Source organism: Aegilops tauschii, chromosome 7 (assembly GCF_002575655.3).
Source record: "Aegilops tauschii subsp. strangulata cultivar AL8/78 chromosome 7, Aet v6.0, whole genome shotgun sequence".
NCBI classification, from domain to species: domain Eukaryota; kingdom Viridiplantae; phylum Streptophyta; class Magnoliopsida; order Poales; family Poaceae; genus Aegilops; species Aegilops tauschii.
In genome coordinates, this window is record NC_053041.3 from 350,014,825 (window position 1) to 350,029,282 (window position 14,458).

A 14,458-nucleotide genomic window follows, 5' to 3' on the forward strand; every position below is an offset into this window, starting at 1 on the left:
AGTGCAGCCTCGAGCTCGAACGGTTGGAGACGAGGGAGCGCCAGGTGACCCTGGCTGAGGACGCCGTCAACATGCGCAAAGCCAAGATCCAGGAGGGGGTTGACCGGAGGGTGACGAAGGCCCGTGCAGATCTTGCCGGTGAGTACGATCTGAAGCTGAAGTTCCTGGAGGCCGAAGCTGAGGGCAGGACCGCCGTCCTCAGGACACGGTTGAACGAGACGGAGCAGCACGAGAGGGCCGCTGCGGCGGCCCAGACTTCCACCCAGGCTGATCTGGCCTCCGCACGCGCCGACTTGTTCTCGCTCCAGCAACAGATTGATAACGTCGCGTCCCTCGCGGATCAGAACAGAGAGGAGGCGTGTCGCCGGCAGACGCTGCGGCGCGAGCATGCCCCCATGCTTCAGGCCCTCAGGATGAGGGCCAACCGGGCCCTGAGTGTCATCTGCGAGGAGAGCGCCCCTCACCCCCGCGTGGAAGATTACGCCAGCCACTTTTGCTTGTTCACCGAAGTCGTGGCACGCCTGGAGAACCAGGCTGCGGGGGCTCGCGAGCTTGTCGAGGAGAGGAGTCGGGGCCTCCTCGGGTGCGCGTTCTCACGCGTCTTCAGTCATCTTCAGAACCTCAACCCCCACTTCGATTTCGATGCTGCCATAGCCCCAGTGCCCGGGGTTATCCGAGACAACCTGTCGCACTGGGTGGACAATCATGTGGAGGCTTTGATCAGGGCATTCGCCTTCGAGGACGACGCGGTGGTGGTCGCGATGGACGAAGATGGCGTGGATGATAACGATGAAGACGATGCTAGCGACAGCGCCAGTAGCGCGCGTGAGAGCGACCAGGGCGATGCTGCGGGCAGCACGTCCAGTTAAGCCCGCATTCCTTTGCTTGAACCTACACACAAAGACCCGGACACGGCCCCACGGGGTGTGAGACCATTTTGGGGGGGGGCCCGTATATGTAAACTAATGTTCTGTTTTTAAGCTGGATCCGAAATGTGCTTTGCGAGCTTGTGAGCCCCTGAGCAGGGTTGTAGCTGAGACTTATCTTGATCCTGGCAGGCCTTGAGCAGGGTCTGAGGTTGCTGATGCGCCCTTCTCCTGAGGGGAGCCCTTTAGGGGCTCACGAGGTTTTAGGTTTCCCGAGGAGCCTGCTGGTCCGCCCGAGAGAGCCTCGCAAGGAGCGAATGCCGGATTATGGCAGGGTGTACGCACGGTGGTCTTGTGGCGATTGTACTCTTGATCCTGGGGGGGTTCGTCGCCCGAGCGCGGTCGCCGTGCGCATAGCACGCCCAGCCCCCACTCGCGAGGCGCTTACAAGGGGAGGGGTAGCAGGCGTGAGCCTCGAAATAAAGCACGCAACCAAAACGCAAAAGATCGACACGAACAAGAGAAGACTCCCCCCGCGCTTGACAACAAAAAGACTTCAAGTTCAGTCCAAAAGGCGGCGAATCGAGTTAGAAAAAGGGATGAAAGCAAATGGCCGCGTCCGGCCCCTAGCTAGTCTTCTTGTCTTCCCACCAGCACGGAGCTAAGTGCTTTCAGTGGATGTGAGCATAGTCATTGGGGGCCAGTGTCGACGGCCAGCGCGGAGCATGGTGCTTCCACTAGGACATGGGCGGGAGCCCCCGAGGCCCGAGGGTGGCACTCCGGAGACTCCGGGGCGTGTAGAGCCCCACTCATTATTACGTGAGAGTGTCACGAGCGGAGACCTTCACAGGCGCGAGCCTTGCTTCATATCGCCAGACGAGGGCCCCGCCCTGCGCTACCCTCGACCACCGTTGGTGCGTTCGAAAACCAGGACGAGACCAAGGGGCAAGGGGGACGCTAGCGGTGCCCTCGGCGACCACGGGTCCTCTGCCGGGGGGAAGGGCTCACCGACACCTCCTCCGGCAGAGGACCTACCTCCGTGTAGCGCCTTGCTCCGTGCGGCGCAGGGAGGCCCTCGCTCGGGGCCCCTCCCGCGCAGCCCCCATCGCGCCACTTCCTCCGGGAGTGGAGCCGCCGGCCTGGGTTCTCCAGTTTTTGCCGCGGCCTGGTTTACCTGCAGCCCATGGTTAGCGTAAGCATGCTCCCGAGGTATCGGCTGTACCCTGCTGTCATCCTCACTAAAGGGGTCAGCGAAGCCTCCTGGCAGCTCGTGGAAGACTCCTGCTCGGGCATTCCGTCCTCCCATCCTGGCTCGTGGAACAAGCTCGGGCCCTCTCCTGGTGTGTACTCCAGGTCCATCATGCGGGGTACATAGGCATCCATGGTCACCGCGCCGAAGCTGTCGCCTGTGTGCCCCGCGCCCTAGGCCGCTAGCTGCGGCGCCTAGCCCTGGTGGCCGCTGGGCGGCATCCTAGCGCGGCCTCGCGGTGGACAGCCAACGCTTGTCCCTCACAGCGGTGGTGCTATCGTGGCAGGGCGGGCTGCGTCGTGATCTATGTTGGTGTTGTCGGGCCCCCCTAGAGCTCCAGGGGCGCGCGAGCTCGCCGGGGCCTCGCGCGCGCTCGTGCCACAACCCGTGGCGTGGGCAAGGAGCAGAAAGGCGTGGTACCTCTGCAGGCAGCGTCCAGCAGTTCGGTGACGCGCTCCAGCAGCGCATCACGACCGCTCTCCGACAACCTGCATCGCAACAGCTCCTGCGCCATGATGAGTGCGGCTCACATGTTCGCCTGCTCCCATCTGGTGTGCAGTGTCGTTGCTGCAGTGTAGCCTGAAGATCGCGTGGTGGCGCTCGTGCGCCGCGGTGCGAGGGCGAGGGCGCCGGTCCGTGCACCCCGCGTCCAGCGGTGTTGGGCGGTGTGTGGGCCGCCTGAAGCACGGAGTTGAGGTCTTCTTGAGCGGACAGCGCCGCCCGGGCGGGCCAGGCAGCCAAGTGGTTGGCAGGAGTCCTTGGGTCGTCAGCCATCGGAACGCAGGGTGACGGCGGGTCGATCGATGGAAGAGAGGCTTCGGCGCACCCCTACCCGCGCACCAAATGTCGGATTGCGGGTTCCGCAGACCCTTGAGAGGTTTGAACTATGGGGTGCGCACGAAGAACACTCTCTTCCCAGACTGCCCGCTCAACGATCCCACAGACTAGCTCGACAAACCCAAAGAACGAGTGACACAGAGATTTATCTTGGTTTGGGCCACCTTGCGGTGTAATACCCTACTCCAGCTTTGTGGTGGATTGCCTCAAGGGGCTGAGGAGGAACTAGTACAATGGATGAACAGCCTTAGGAGGTGAGGTATTCTTGAGCTCAATGAGCTGGTGGGTGTGAGGATGATCTGAATTATCCGTCCCCTGCTACGGTGATGGCTAGGTCCTATTTATAGCGGCCTTGGTCCTCTTCCCAAATGTAGGCGGGAAGGGATCCCACAACGGCCAAATTTGAAGGGAGACAACTAGTACAAGTTATCCTGACAGAAGTAGTCTTCGCCTGCCAAAGGTTCTGGTGGTGACGCTACAGTGGGCTCTGCGATGACCTCCGTCCTGGCGGTCTTGGTCTTGTTGCACCGATATGGAAACCTTTGCCTGATGCCTCGGGACCCCACGCATGAGCTTGCCTCCTTAGCACCAAAGAGGAAGCTGGTACACTGCGCCCGCTGGCGCCCGCCTCACGTCATGTGAACCTCACGAGGTGCGCCCTGCATAGATATCTCCGCTCCTCGGGAGCCAGCCTAGCGAGGCTGCCCCCAGGGAGGTCTTGGTGTCGTCCGCCTCGCGAGGCTTGGCCCCTTGCGAGGGTCTTGAGTTGTTGCTGCTGAAGCTGGGCCATACCGGGCTGTCGATGCAGCCGCGCCACGGGCCGCAGGCAGGCAAGTCTGGGTACCCCCGTTCCCAGGACGCCGACAGACAGAGGAAAGAAGAAGGGTAGTAAGGACGCTGGCAAAGAACCCGGGAAGCGTACCTCTTTGGAGTGTGATGTGCCTGTTGATGACTTGCCGGAGAGCTCCAACATCAAGAGATCCAAGGTCGCTACACCCCAAGTGAAAAAGGTCTCGCCAGGGCTGGCTGGCATTGATGGTACTTTCACTATCAGCGCCACCCTTGACGACAAATAGGAAAGCGCGCTCGTTGCCTTCCTGCGGGTGAATATCGATGTGTTTGCCTGGCAACCATCTGATATCCTCGGTGTTCCCAGTGAGGTAATCGAGCACCACCTTATTGTCTGCCCACACGCCCGACCTGTCAAGCAGAAAGTCCGGAAGCAGGCCTTGGAGAGGCAGAAGTTCATTGCGGAAGAGATCAAGAAACTTGAAGCAGCTGGTTTAGTCAGAGGAGTGCTACACCCCACGTGGTTGGCAAATCCAGTGGTAGTCTGGAAGGCTAACGGGAAGTGGATGCTTTGCATAGATTTCACAGATCTCAACAAAGCCTACCCGAAGGACCCGTTCCCCTTGCCGCGTATCGATCAGATTGTGGATTCCACTTCAGGCTGTGATTTGCTCTCCTTTCTGGATGCATATTCTGGGTATCACCAAATCTTCATGTCCAAGGAAGACGAAGAGAAGACATCGTTCATCACTCCATGTGGTACGTACTGTTTTATCCGCATGCCATTTGGATTAAGAGTGTCGGGTCCACTTTTGCAAGGGCAGTCCAGGTCGGTTTTGATCCACAGCTGCACAGAAACATTGAAGCTTATATGGATGATATTGTGGTCAAGACCAAGGATAGAGCCACCCTTATTCAGGATTTGGAGGAGACATTTGCTAATCTGAGCAAGATCAACTTGAAGCTCAACCAAGAGAAGTGTGTGTTTGGCGTTCCCTCCGGCAAGCTGCTTGGGTTCTTTGTGTCCCATGGGGGGATCGAAGCCAACCCTGACAAGATTAAAGCTATCGAGCAGATCCAGGCACCAGGAGAGTTAAGGATGTGAGGCGTCTGACAGGATGTGTTGCCGTGCTAAGCAGATTCATCTCCAAGTCTGCCGAGCGCGCCCTACCGTTCTTCAAAATTTTGAAGAAGGCAGGGCCCACGAAGTGGACCCCGGAAGCAGATGCAGCTTTGCAAGAGTTGAAGACCTACTTGTCCTCTGTTCCTACCCTGGTTGCTCCAAAACCACAAGAGCCGTTGCTGCTATACTTAGCGGCAACTAACCAAGTAGTTAGTGCAGCCTTGGTGGTGCAGCGGGAAGTGGCTGAGGCAGAGATGAGCAAGGACCAGCAGAGCCAGAGAAGGATCAGGACAGTAATGAGCACAGCAGTGAGAGCAACCCCAAGGACATGGCAAGGAAGAAAGTGGTGCAGTGCCCAGTGTACTTCGTCGGCTCCTTGTTACAGGGGGCTAGATCGAGGTACTCTCGCATGCAAAAGTTGATCTTTGGTCTCATCATGGCCTCAAGGAAACTGCGCCACTACTTCCAAGCCCATGAGATCATGGTTGTCACTCGTTTCCCGTTGCAAAGGATACTCCAAAACCCTGAGGCTACCGGCAGAATAGTGGAGTGGGCTTTGGAGCTATCCAGCTTTGGTTTGAAGTTTGACAGTACATCAACTATCCAAAGCAGGGCATTGGCACAGTTTATTGCAGAATGGACGCCAACCCCTAATGAGGAGGTACCAGAGACAGTTATCCCCAGCAAGGAATCACCCCAAGAATGGATTATGTATTTTGATGGTGTCTTTTCCCTACAAGGTGCAGGGGCTGGCGTGCTTCTTGTTGCCCCCTCCGGGGAGAACTTGAAGTATGTCGTCCAGATGCATTTCGCCCGGGAAGAGGCAACCAACAATACAACAGAGTATGAAGGGCTCCTTGCCGGGCTCAGGATTGCTGCAGAATTGGGAATTAAGAGGCTGATCATTTGAGGAGATTCATAGCTCGTGGTGAGACAAGTCAACAAGGATGCCCATTGATGGAGGCATACATTGAGGAAGTGAGAAGATTGGAGGAGCGCTTTGACGGATTGCAAACAGAGCACATACCCCATGCGGAAAACAACATAGCTGATCATCTGTCAAAGTGTGCTGCGCAGAAGCTTCCTGTGGAACCAGGGACTTTTGTTCTCCATCTTACTCAGCCCTCCGTATCCCCAGCAACAATGGCCTAGAAAAGGAGAAAGTTGGACTCTGGTAAGCCTCTCCCGGTAGAGCCGTCCGCTCCTGGCAGAGACCCTGCCGGAAACAACTCCTTGCCAGCTGCCAGACCGCACCCTCCAGCCGGGCCCATGGTCCCTGCGGACAAGGAATGTGCCCTCACAGTAGAGGAGGTGCCTCTAGTCCTCGTTGCCGAGCCCCAGGCACCAACTTGGGCAAGGCACATAGTCCACTTCCTCCAAACCGGAGAGCTTCCTGGCGATCAAGATGAGGCTGAAAGAGTAGCCCGGAGGGCCAGTATGTATCAGTTTGTCGATGACACTCTATACAGAAGGTGGCCCAACGGTGTGAAATTGAAGTGCATCTGCCGGGAAGAAGGAAAGGAACTACTGGATGAGATACACAAAGGCATGTGCGGCTCCCACATTGGATCAAGGGCATTAGTTGGGAAAGCATTCTGGCAAGGATTCTGTTGGCCCACAGCCCTCCAAGATGCGGTCGAGCTAGTCACCAAATGTGAAGCATGCCAGTTCCATTCCAAGAACATCCACCTGCCAGCCCAAGCTCATCAGACGATCCCTTTATCATGGCCATTTTCGGTCTGGGAGCTCGATATCCTTGGCCCCTTCCCCCGAGCAATCGGGGGCTTTGAATTATTGTTCGTTGCTATCGACAAGTTTACAAAGTGGTCGGAAGTGACTGCCGTGAGAAAGGTGACTGCTCAGTCAGCTATCAAGTTCTTGAAAGAATTGGTGTGCCGTTTTGGAGTCCCGGCAAGGATCATTACCGACAACGGCACCCAGTTCACGAGCCGCCCCTTCATGCAATATGTTCATGCCCTCTGATGCAATATCTCATTTGCCTCTGTTGCACGTCCCAGAAGTAATGGACAAGCTGAGAGGGCGAACACTGAAGTGCTGCGAGGACTCAAAAACAAGAACCTTTGATACATTGCAGCAGCACGGCGGGCGGTGGATCGATGAGCTGTCGGTAGTTCTCTGGTCCCTCAGAGCGACACCAAATCGAGCTACCGGGCAGACTCCCTTCTCCCTGGTCTACGGGGCAGAAGTAGTTATCCCCACGGAACTCATTTACGGGTCGCCTCGAGTGCTTGCCTATGATGAAGTAGTGCAAGATCAGCACCAACATGACGACGTTGTGCTACTCGAGGAGAACCGTCTCCGGGCTGCTATGCATTCTGCACACTATCAGCAAGACCTGTGTCGCTATCACAGCCGCAGGGTTCATGCCCGGTGTTTTGAGGAAGGCCACCTTGTCCTTAGGTGCGTTCAGTCCGCCAAGGGTACAAACAAGTTGATGCCAAAGTGGGAAGGCCCTTACCAGGTAGTACGAGTCACCAGACCCGGCGCAGTCCATGTAGAGACCGGAGATGGCATTCAATTGCAAAACTCATGGAATATTGAGCATCTCCGCAAGTTCTACCCGTAAGGCGCGGCTCTCGAGCCCTGCCCGGCAACCACCCTTTTGTACAGACCTTGGCTCAGCTGCATGTAACCCCTTGTACAAAGCCAGGGCGATGACCCTATGCAAGAGAAAATAAACGAAGCGCCGGGGGCGACCAAGTTGCATGCATGCATGAGCATTCCAAGATCACTGCATAAGCATTTCATGAGCATTTGCATATGCATATAGATAGGATTGCATCTTGCATCATTCTCATCTGCATGAAGCTGCAGGTTCCTACCGTGAACTTGGCCTCTACAATGAGTTGGGAAGATGGACCAACATTGCGATCTCCGGGAAGCCAAAATAGATAAGCTCTGCCTCTTGTCCATTAGTGTTCTGTAAGCTATAACTTCTGCATGAGGAAACCTCGCCACTCTTTTAAAACTTAGGTGCTCCCATCCTTGACTCGAACGTTGCTTCGGTCAAAATGGTCGCAGTGGCCTTCAGTAAAAGGAAGTTGGCGGGGGTTGGTCCCTTTGTTTTTTGCCCGGTAGACACAGTTCTCCCGCAAGCAAAAGGGTGCCGGCAAGATAGCCTGCCAGGGAAAACTCATTTATTTACACTAACGAGGCATCCCATCTCAGCATGGACATATACATGCACGGGTTCCCGACAAGGTTCATCTTTTTCATTAATATGCTGGTAATACAAGTATAAGTATTACACAACACCAAAATGGACTCGAGGGATTACATTATTTGAATTTAAATTTGGCAAATGTCTACAGGTTTAAGATTGAAAAAAGATAAGTGCCCCGTGATGCCCTTTCTTGTCCCTCTCCTCCTAGGCACGGCCGTCGAAGGCGAGGAGAGTAAAAGGAGCGCCTGGGCAGAAGCCCGGCCCGCCCCCCTCGGGCTCCAAGAGAGGTAGCCCGGCGGGAGCAGGAGAGCACCGGGGAACGCGTCGATGGAGAGCACGGCGGAGGCGACCAATGGACCACCGCCACCAGGGCCAGCAGGGCTCAGCAGGGCTAACGGAGCTGCAGCCCAAGAGGAAGCCTGCCGGGGTCCAGCAGGGGGACTGCTGGAGGAGCCCGGGAGCACCATCCACACCTCTGCATCCAACTCCCCGGCAAATCACATTGCCGGGAAGGAGATGCGGATGCAGATGATGGTGCTGCTGCCTGATGAAGATGGTGTGGGCGGCGCTCAGCTGGAGTCAGAGTCGTCTTCCTCCTACCCGATGTCGTCATCATCACCGTCAATGTCCTCCTCACTTTCGTCGTTGGTCGAGCTCTCCGCGTAGCACCCTAAGCGACCTCCCGAGCGCCCGAAGATATTGACGGAGAGCAGGCCGCTCTCCATTAATTTCAACTGGAGAACGTGCCCCTCCGAGAAGCCGTGGGCGTGAGCAATAGTCTTCCAACCGCGGTGGAGATACATCACATGAGGGGCGGGGAAGTTGACATCAACCCACATGCCACCATTCCCACAGCCCCTCATGTGCAACCTCAGAGCGCGTGGATGTTCCAGGTCCATCTCCCGCGCAAAGGGAGTTGGGAGGCGAAGATGACCGCACAGAGGTTTGTACAGCCTGATGATGAACTCTCGAGGTTGGTCCCCGACATGGCCTTTCATTGGGGAGGGGGCGCCGGGCGGGGCGCAGCCAAAGCGCCGCCCCGCCCTCCTCTTCCTCGAGTGCCACGGCGACCTCAGCCTCGCCCCCTCCCTCCTCCTCTCACGGCGGGCTCCACCACCACCGGATCCAGAGGAGGAGGGATTCACTGTCGAGTAGAAGCCCTCGTCGCTGCCACTGGGACACCGCCGCGCCCTCGCCCTCTCACCATGACTAGAAGGGAAGAATTGTAGGGAAGAAGAAGAAGAAGTGTGTGTGGAGAAGCACTGCCCCTCCCCTTTTTATAGGGGGGTGAGGCAGGGGGCTGGCTTCTCACACAGGAAATGGCCGCCCCGCTCCCCCAATACAGCCTCTCTGCACCTTCCATGGCTCTAAGAATCAAGGCCGACCCTCTGCTCCAACCGTCGGCGCCCGGTTTTCGGCCATGGCTCTCCTCCCTGTGCCCAACGCCCAATGCATGCAAAACACGTGGCAGGTGCATGGAAACAGGAGGCAAGTGGGATGGCAGTTTTCGCCCCGTGATTGTGGGGTGTGGGCAATCCGCGGGCCACGACCGAAGTTTTTCCGTAGCATTACGTACAACGGGCGGGAAGACCAGAAACTGACCCGAGCTCAAGATTAATGAAGAAGCAAAGAAGACCTCAAGAGACCGGCCTCTTCAGCACCCCCACCTGTGCACTTATTAGGCCCTACCCTGACGATGCTCGACGGCGCGTTCAGGGCAGGCCTGGGGGCTTCTGTCGGTGCAACAAACCCTGGGTCTGTTGCCCAGACTATGCACAGGCACGGGAACAGGATTGAGGCACCCACCCAAGTCAGAGTACAAGAGACCAAGAGCTTTGAAGGACCAACATGAAGATCAAGAGGATCAAGATCAAGCCAGAAGAACAAGATACCACTAGGAGAAAGGCCTCCCTTGCCGGGCAGACGAGCTCGGCAGGGGCAAGGCCATCCCTAGAAGAAGGTGCCCAAGATGCCCCGGCAGGGCCTGCCGGGGCTCACGGAGGCAAAACCACCTCACCCAACCACTCCACCACGACCCACGTCGTCAATCAGTGTGGTGTCAAGCCGCAAAGTGACTAAGTGGCAGCCATTTGCCACATGGTGGCCTCTTTCTTCAAGAAATGCCTACGGATGACACCCGTCCTGCGACGTGTCAAGCGAGCAGGCATGGAGCTGGCGAGACAGCCCGACAAGGCTTGCCGGGCAACCAGTGACATGACATTGAGCAGTGCATTTAATACACCCTGTCACCTGCAGAGTTAGGTACGATAGCACTGTTTGCTATCTTATCAGTGCATAATGACTACTTTGCCATTGTGGTAACCCCTTAACCTATAAAAGAAGGCCCATGGCAACCGTAGAAAGGGTTGGAAAGTTGGACAACACACACCAATACGCGCGTAGCCACTGTCGCCCTGAGGCAACCCCTGCCGGGCAGTGTACTACGCCTCACCACCAGTTTTTCCACCATCAATCCACCAAAGCAGGAGTAGGGTTTTACACCTCACGGCGGCCTGAACCTGGGTAAAATTGCTCATGTGATCTCTGTCGTGCTACCTCATGATCGTCTGCTCTTTGTGCAATGCGACGTCCCCCTGCCGAACCAGCAAGGGGCCCTCTGGTCCCATAGGTTGTCGTGGTTTCCCTCAACATAGATAGTGGGGTCACCGACGTGACGGACTCGCCTCCGCATGCGACGATGCGGCACACCGCGTCGTCGCCTACTTCGGCTTGTTCCTGTCTCAGCCTCACAGAGGGGGAGGGGGGTCTCGACCCCCTCCCCCCGGCTCGGCCTCGCGCTACCGCATTGGTGCGTGCTAGGTTGACAAGCGCGATGCGGTTATTCTGTTTCCACCCCCACCGCACTCACCCCAGAGCCACACCCCTAAGATAGATAGTGGGGTCACGGATGTGACGGACTCGCCTCCGCATGCGACAACGCGGCACGTCACGTCGTCGCCTGCTCCGGCTTGTTCCTGTCTCGGCCTCGCAGGGGGAGGGGAGGGGGGTCCCGATCCCACCCCCTAGCTCGGCCTCGCGCTACCGCATTGGTGCGCGCTAGGTTGACAAGCGCAATGCAGTTATTCTGTTTCCACCCCCAACGCACGCACCCCAGAGCCACACCCCTAAGATAGATAGTGGGGTCACGGATGTGACGGACTCGCCTCCGCATGCAACAACACGGCGCCGTGTCGTCGCCAGCTCCGGCTCATTCCTGTCTCGGCCTCGCAGGGGGAGGGGAGGGGCCCCTCCCCTCCCCCGGCTCGGCCTCGCGCTACTGCATTGGTCTATAGGCGCAATGCTGATTTCAATGTCTACAAATATTTAAATCCAAAAATAACAAACAAAATTATAAATAAGAAGTTCAAATAGTGAAGATATAGAAGTTCGGGGTTTTGTAAAACCTCAAATTAACATGTAAAAAACGATTAGCATAGAGAAGTTCAGGATAGTTATTCAGTACAAAAACATACTAGAAAAAATCAAAAATATACGCATATCCGTCGGCCAATTCCATGGTTGCTCACGGGACTAAGTCAAAAAAAATCAAAACCAATGCAAAGAATGAGAAATGATAGAAAAAAAAGAAATGCAGAGGACTTGCTGCATTACCTTGCAAAGAAGGAAAAGCAGAAGTTCAGGTATGAACAACGCAGAAGTCCAGCTTGTACAACGACCATTAGATGAGCTAGAAAATATGAATGAACAAATTCATCCGAAGCATAAAATCCTCTGCGCCTGATTAGAACACATCCGCACCCCCTTTGAAATGATCTGGCAACTCCCTTTCTACAACAAAAATGACCAGAGGGCAAATCTAAAAAAACGAAAAAAAAAACACCCAGTGCAACAGCCGCGGGAGTGCCAACATCAAGTCGCCAGAAATCAAACCGTAAGGACCCTTCCGATTGAAATTGACGATGTAGTAAGCCTTGAATTTCACTAAATTACGCAAATCGGCCAACGACTTTACAGAAAAATGAGAAATCATCAGAAGCGGAGGATGCATCTCGGGCGGATGAAGAACCAGGCCAATTTCAAATTCGTTTGAAATAACAAAAATGTGTGCACCAAACTCGTACCAAAACCTAATTCCCATTGTGCCCGAGCTTCGACAACATCCACAACATGCATTAAACTTGTAACAGACACATGTTCATCACGACCCGAGAGCAAATCCGCCAATGAGCGAGATTCCTATTTAAAACGAGCATTTAGTTGCTAAAAACCGTTTGCAGATTACACTTACATCACAAAGAACACGACTGACCAGAATAATTCACGCGGGGAGACACGGTTGCGAAGATAGCCCGAAGATTGGGTTCCCACAGAGGGAAGTTTAGGTTGTGATTAGAATAATATTCTGATCTCGTGTTCAGAATAGTGTTATATATATATATATATATATATATATATATATATATATATATATATATATATATATATATATATATATATATATATAATGTATTGTTTCCATATAATTCTTGCATGTGCATACCCACGGATGGCACATGATCACCTTCCAAATGATTTGCATGGCGTCGCGGCTATCAAAATAATTAAACCTTCCTAATTGGTTTGCGTCATTCATTGTCTTGCCTGAGAGAAAATTCTAATTAAAAAGAACATGTTGCCATTTTTTAAATAGGTATGTGTTTTATGCGGGGGACAAAATTGGATTAGGTATGGACATAAGGTAAGTAATATATGATAAAATAGGAAGCACCTTTATCTAGGTATGTGAGGATTTATCATAATTAAAGTATTGATTTTGTCTAACTATATTTTCTGAGCGTGATTTAAAGTATATCCCCTGTGCTTAGTTTTGAGAACATTTTTTTGTAGATGTAATTCATGCTAATTATATCCACGTGTTTATTGTAGTCAGGTATGCACACATCATTTTATTGCGGATAGTCGAGTAAATTTTTCATTGATCCCCAAGGTATCATGTATCTCCATCAGTTCTTTATACATAGTGGCGACTATGTGATTACTTACAATAAAATAAATCATACAAAAATATGGCTATCTAGTAATTAGGTTATAACAACCATTTTTTTATCAGGACAGAATGTAATGTACATAAGAATACTTGCGACTCAATGTAAATATTTTATGAAAAATATAAAGGTAGCACATACCCACGGATGGTTCACACTTTCTAGTTTCCTCATAGTTTGATTGGTAGCACACACCAACTGATTTTACTCAAATATATTTACAACGAGATGCAAAAAGTTCACATATACCCCCATATAAATAATTTCACATGTATATGTATGCATAAAATATCTTTATTCATTCCCTAACATGTTTAAATAAACTGGAATTATTATTTAATCGAGGTATAAATAATGGGGTTGTGAACGTCCTTGGATATGGGTTACTCGAAAAAGTAGTGCGGATTGAAGTTTTAGACATGAGATGCCTCATTATTAACATTGGCACAAAATGATCAGGATATGTGAAATTCAAAGTATCATTATTAATTATTCAATAAAAATATTAGCGACTTTGCTTTGGAGTAGTGCAAAATGATTAGGAAATGTGAAACATGAATTTCAATGGATGGTGTATTAGACAAGGCCACATGCCGGTGAAAATAGGGATTACCACTACTAAGATACCCGAGAGAAATAATAGGGTCATGAATGCTCATAGGTATGGGATACCCGAAAGAGTAGCTTCAATTTTTTTAAATAAATTTTAGTTAGGAGGTTCTTAGAATGTGATGTATGTGTATCTCATAACCACATGGAATATTAAATTCAAATTTTAGGGTGAATATTAAATTCAATTTTCAAATATACAATATATATGGAAAAAGACACTTGGCCTTGACTTGCCCTTTTTACTATTAAAATTAATTTTTTTTTTAAATGGCATGGTAGTCTACTGGTGACATATTAAATTGTGTGGCCAATGGGCAGGTTGTTGATTTATGTATTGGTCGGTCGTGCATACCAACTATCGGCATATATACCTTATATATTGAAATGAAATTCAAAAAGCCTGAATTTTACTGGTGGTGGACATGTGATACCTTGAAATAACATGTATATACCTTGGGTATATCTCCACGTATAGCATTCCTGGTTGTCCCACATTTTCTAATTCAGTATTAACTTTATTTCACTTATCTCATTCTTGTGAGATGTGAAATTCATCTGTTAAAGGTATATTATTTTTACTCCAAGTCCCCAGGGTATAATAACTAGAATTTGGCCATATCCTTTCTAGTTATGCCACACTATCTAATTCTAGTAAGGAATTTTTTTCTATATCATTTTTTGTGGTGCGCCAGTTAGTTGTCTTAGGTATTTATATTTATTTTAAGTCACCTCGGTATATACTTATGGTGAGCTTTAATAATAGATACATTTCATTTTTCCTAAAATTGTTAT